The 5,782-nt window shown below is 41.8% G+C and overlaps 1 long non-coding RNA gene across 1 annotated transcript; it reads left to right on the forward strand.

Annotated features, from left to right (window-relative positions):
* Positions 1-1,887: 1,887 nt before the first annotated feature.
* On the forward strand, positions 1,888-3,511 carry LOC130431288 (uncharacterized). Its single transcript, XR_008908208.1, has 3 exons — positions 1,888-2,624; positions 2,856-2,986; positions 3,174-3,511. It is a non-coding gene; the product is annotated as an uncharacterized LOC130431288 (long non-coding RNA).
* The last annotated feature ends 2,271 nt before the right edge of the window (positions 3,512-5,782 follow it).

A 5,782-nucleotide genomic window follows, 5' to 3' on the forward strand; every position in this document is an offset into this window, starting at 1 on the left:
CCTGAGCCCTGATCTTTATTAGAAACTAAGAGGGGGAGAAAGTTATAACTCGATATATAGAGCTTAAATCCTTTGTCCCACTTGCCTGATGGACAGGGGACCAGGGATCAACGATGCGGTGTACATCGTTAATGTTTATATTTGGCAGATCTTTAAGACCTCTTGTAAACACTAACGTTTTGTGCGGTGCGAGAGCAAACTGGAAACTGACATCCCGACTTCTGGAGACAGCGGAAGTTCGTGGCTACGCTTGTGCACATGGCGTATTACAATCCCTGGAAGAAAACAATGCATTTGTTTAGATGCCTGTTTAACAGAGTATGAGAAGAAGACAGGAACTGTAATTTTTTTGTTTACAGAGCACCTGTTCTGACCCATATAGTAGATGCCTAAGAAAAGACTGATATACGATCAATGGATAGGTTTTAGTTCATGTCTGTTGATAGTGGGATATTTAAGAGAAAATCCTGTTATTTTGATGTCTTAATTCTATAATACCCATTACAATCCAGCATTGACAGAAGTGGCCAGTAATTTGGAAGAAAAAAACATGCCCTGTTTGTAGGAGGGTTTGTTTCAATGAACAGCCCCTGTGCAATTTGGTCATGTGGAACATAGCGGAGAGTGTTGGATCGAGCAGACAATTGAGTGTGAGAGAGACAGACCTCTATAGAAGAATCACAATCGCAAAGGGTATCTGTATCTTCATGTAGGAAGATTTTTCTTTTGGAAGGAGGACCGGGAGGTTTTGTGTAGGGTTTGTCAGCTATTTGAGATGCACAAGGACTATCAAATAAGTCCATTGGAAGAAGCTACCCTGGAGCTTAAGATATACAATGTGAAATGGGTAGCACTTTATTTTTTAGTCCTCTTTCTCATGTACAAACTGTGTACTTATTACAGTAAATATAAGAACTAGGGTAAGAACTAGGTTCTAAACATAAACTGATACCATATAGTTGTAACTATTTGTCTTTCTCATGTACAAACTGTGTACCTATTACAGTAAATATAAGAACTAGGGTAAGAACTAGGTTCTAAACATAAACTGATACCATATAGTTGTAACTATTTGTTGTAACAAATTACTCCCAGACCAGATGCTTTCAAACAATAATCATCAAACGAGTAAACACACACAGGTAACATTTTAGACAAGACCATGAACAAAGGAACAGGCAGATTATACATACTGTCCGGGAGTCTGATGACGGGCAGGTGCAGGGACAATTGACGAGGGACAGGTGAGGAAGCGTGGAGAAATGAAGTCTTTGGGGAAAACACGTGGAAAACAGCCTGGGACAGACAGGATAGTAACAATAGTCATCTTATACTACCCAGTACTTTCAAAGGTACACTGTAACGAATTGCTGTAAAAACTACAGCGTTATTTTACAGAAGCTGACTGTATTTTAAATAATACAGAATATTGCTGTAAAGTGCAATGCATTCTGGGGTCACGTGACGGATTAACTCAATGTACAGAATATTGCTGTAAATTTCAAATCTACAATGGCGGGATGATCTTCAACAGTCGAGATTGGGGTAGTGCGCAAAATGAATGATTCACACCTGTGGTAAGTAACTTATTACGTATTTTTTTTCCATATTTGGTAACTATCATACTGGTAACTTTATATAGAGGTATCTAAATTCGCGGTTCATATTGCTAACCCCGGATTCAACCTCCATCCGCGGGGACCGAAGGAGTCTTGCGGGGTTTCAGCAGCGCCGTCGCGGTAAGATTTCAAACATTCTCCGTCGCTATAGCACCTGAGGACAGAAGTTGTTCATGTTATTTAGAGTTTTTGTTCACACAAGGAGTGAAGGCGGTATGTGACGAGCTACAGTTCATTGTATTAGTAAGTTGACGGTTGTTTTTTAAATGTTGAACAACGCGCCCGCCGTAGACTCGGTAAAAGTTACATGCTTCGACAGTTGTGATACCACACTCGCTCGTGATTATTTTGTGGTGTAATTCAAATTTGCAAATGCAGTCATCCGTTAAATCGAGCGCCCAAATTAAAATGAGTCACCATAGCTTGAGGTAAGTCGATGTTCACGGAGGATAGCCCGGTAAAGTGATTAATGTACGTAACCATCTAGATATACAGTTTATGTATCGGAGGCCAGATGAGAGCTTGAGCAAAAGACGTTAGCGACACCCTCATTGTATAGCAGGCCTGTCTCCCAAATAGGACCGTTGGAGGGTGGGAGTGAGACCCGTTACAAAATACTAGTGTGACAATTTCTTGACCGTGACATCCCTAACGTTAGTTGGATTACATTTCTATATAAGTACGGTTTTAAGTGTAAGTTACTCTGTTTAATTTGCTTAGAGTTTGTTTGTAGAGTCACTTATACTAAAATGTAGTTAAAATGTAAAATGCTTAAAGATAATTGTATAGTCACTATTAACTATTACTATTGTCACATGTATAATTGTTTGTTTTAGGACACACTTTGCCATGCAGGCCACTGGATGCTGACTACTGAAGGTTAGGTTGTGTGTGACGGTGCTCAGCACAGCTTCATGTCTGGCCTTCCCACTCTGTTCATAGCATGTTACATATTCAGGCTTGAGTACCAGGATGGGGCAGCATGTACTTGGAGTCCAATGAAAGGTATTAATTGAACAACTTCCTTACCTGCTTTTTATAGATATGTTAATGTTATATACCTGTTAAGACCTTTAAAACAATATTTCTCAACGAGAGATGCAATTTTTTTGGGCAAATTATTTAGAAGTCTCCCCTATTTAACACTAGCAAGCTGATGATTTAATTCATGTGTTTTAATATAATATATTTTGTACATTTAATATATAACATTTAGTTTTTCCTGACTCTTTGTAGATATTAATCCAGAGAGTGGAACAAGCAGCGTCATCTAAAATGCCAGGATACAGAAGAAACAGGTTGCAGTGAACCCACATGTCGCCGCTCTTCTAAACACAATGATGAATATTCAGTGTAATCGATGAAAAGTAAGAAGCACACACACACACACACACACACACACGCACACACACATACACACGCACACACACACACACACAGATCTCATCATTGAATTACATCATTTTATTATTCTCTGACTGTAGATGTTGTCCTCTGTTTTTCTCTGACTATAAATTGAATATCTAACATTATTCTCTTGTTTCGTTTCCATAGTTCCAGCTACTTGTTGTGCTCTGATGGATCAAGATGTGGACCGTTTTACAGACTCACTTGGGCCTTGTTTTGCAATGTTGTTTCATGATGGTAATGTTGGTTAACGTGTTGTTTAAACATTAATGTTTAAAGAGCCATGTTGGATACTATGAAGTTCTTACTGAATAAAATTATTTCATGTACAACAACGTACACAATTTGTCTGTAATGTATTTTTGTATCAATTAAAAAAAAATAAACACTGTATATCCAGTATGCAAAACATACTGGATATACAGTGATTTATGTATTTCTTCTAAATAAAGTAAATTAAAATCAAGCAATTTGCTGTAAAAAATACAGCATTATACTGTTGCTATTCAAAATTACAGGTTTTCCTGTATTCTGCAATTACAGTAAATGGCTGTAAATTAAATTACAGTACTGTGGCTGTACAATTTACAGTAACTGGCTGGCAACCCTGCTGCCAGTAGTTTACTGTAAATTTTACAGGATTTTTTTTACAGTGTAAGTACACTATAGGTACACATACTGTAAAATAAAGTGCAATCTTGAAATGTAATAATTATGCTTTTGAAATCGTTTTTGTATATAGCCTACTGAGATCAAGTATGTAAAATACAGGGCAGTATAGCACAAGGAAAAAGGCTAAAAGGTTTGGTTACAACCTGTTATAAATAAGAGATAAGGTCAGATCACACCCTATCCCTATAGTAACACTATGACGAGTAATGATGAGAAATTATAGCTGTTAATATAATAATCCAAAATAAACTTAACGGTTTCTGGACGGTTCGTATAACACAACAGCAATTTAGGCAACACTACACAATCAATCATAAAGCACAGGCATGCAAACCAGTGTTTCTCTCAGTTTACGCAGACGCATAAAACAAAACAAAAAAACACACATGGGTCTACCTTTAATTTTAAGACTTTTTCCGCGCTTCTTCAGGCTGCATAGTTTTAATGATTTTACAAACATTATTCGCAGTGATACAATTAGTGATACAAGATAAATTATCTTTGGTTTCTGCTTTCTATTTACCTGCACGGAATATCTTTCATTGTAAGTCTGCCTTTTTGGAGAATGACAGATGGGGTTCGCCCTTGAGAACCAATCAACTCTGACTACTATAGAAAAGGCCAATGAAATTTGGCGAATGAAATATGCAGCATTCATTTACCTCTTGTTCTGTAGAGCCTGAGAGCCTCTCACTACTGCAGCAGAATACAATACGTGTTTGTGGCATAAGGGACACAACGTCTCATTCCCTCCTTTAGGGCACTGAGGTTACATACGTAACGAAGACCTTCCCTTTCTGTCGGTCTCTCGACGTTGTGTCGAGAACGACAGATGGGGTTACCTATGGAAAACACCACAACGCTGTATCGCGTCACAATCTCTAGCGAAGCGACGGTAACAGGCCTGGGCGTGTCAGCTCGAATCTTTCGCGAAACTGTAACCTTCCAGTGTGGTGGTCGGGGGGTTCCAGAGCTTTCTTGGAGAAAGATGCGTACAGCCCTGACCGGTAACCTTTCACAGATGGAGGCCTTTGCCCTCTACTGGCTACAGGCCGTTCGGCCCGGGTTTACACCGGGTTATTGCAACTTCCTTAATTAGGGATGCACTGCAGAGGCCACCTCCTATCCGTGGGGAGGAATATGGTGGACATAGGTATGGTCTCGTCCTTGGAGGAGAACGCATGGAACGTGCGGACTGAGTAGTTAACCGCAAGGTTGAGGTCCACCTGGGGAAGCTCATGGGTTATCATGATGAGTGGCGATAGTGTAGTGACAACATACACATTCAGTGTGGAGGGGAGATGTTAGTCTCCAGTCTCTTAAGAAGGACAACATGATCCTGATCAAGCACCTCAGTGGGTCTTTCTCCTTGAGAGAGACACCAGGACGAGAAGAGGCGCCGTCTAGAGGCGTATAGCCGCCTAGTAGCTGGGGCCCTAGCCTGGGTGATGGTCTTCGCCATAGAGGGGGAGTAGCCAACTAAGGATCTTCTTGTACCATCTAGAGACCAGACATGGTGTTCCAGAGGTCTGATCTGGGATGCCAGAACGTGCCCTTCCCCTGAGAGAGCAGGTCCTCTGTAAGGGGAATGGGCCAGGGGGAGTAGTTGTCCAGAGCCTCAGCTCTGAAAGCCAAGTGCGGTTGGGCCAGTGTGGGCCAACCAACAACACCTGGTATTCCTCTTCCCTGACCTTGCGCAGTGTCTGCTTAAGGAGGCTCATTGGGGGGGAAGGCGTACTTCCGCCTGTCCCAAGGTCACCTGTGCGCAAAGGTATCCGTGCCGAGGGGGCCTCGGACAGGGATTTCCAAAGGGGGCAATGGTGTTGTTGCGGCAGGCGAACAGGTTTTCCTGGGCCTTCCCGAACAGCATCCAAATGAGCTGGACTAAGCGGGGGTGGAGTTGCCACTCTCCGTGAGGCGTATACTGAGGATAAAGCGCGTCGGCTGTCCGGTTCAGTTTGCCCGGGATGTGTGTGGCCTGCAGGGAACGGGTCACCTGTTGACTCCACCGGAGGACACGTCGAGCATGTCGTGTTAGCTGCCGTGAGCGTACACCACCCTGACGATCTGATGTACGCCATAGC

The sequence above is a fragment of the Triplophysa dalaica genome, chromosome 11 (genome assembly GCF_015846415.1).
Source record: "Triplophysa dalaica isolate WHDGS20190420 chromosome 11, ASM1584641v1, whole genome shotgun sequence".
Taxonomy (NCBI): domain Eukaryota; kingdom Metazoa; phylum Chordata; class Actinopteri; order Cypriniformes; family Nemacheilidae; genus Triplophysa; species Triplophysa dalaica.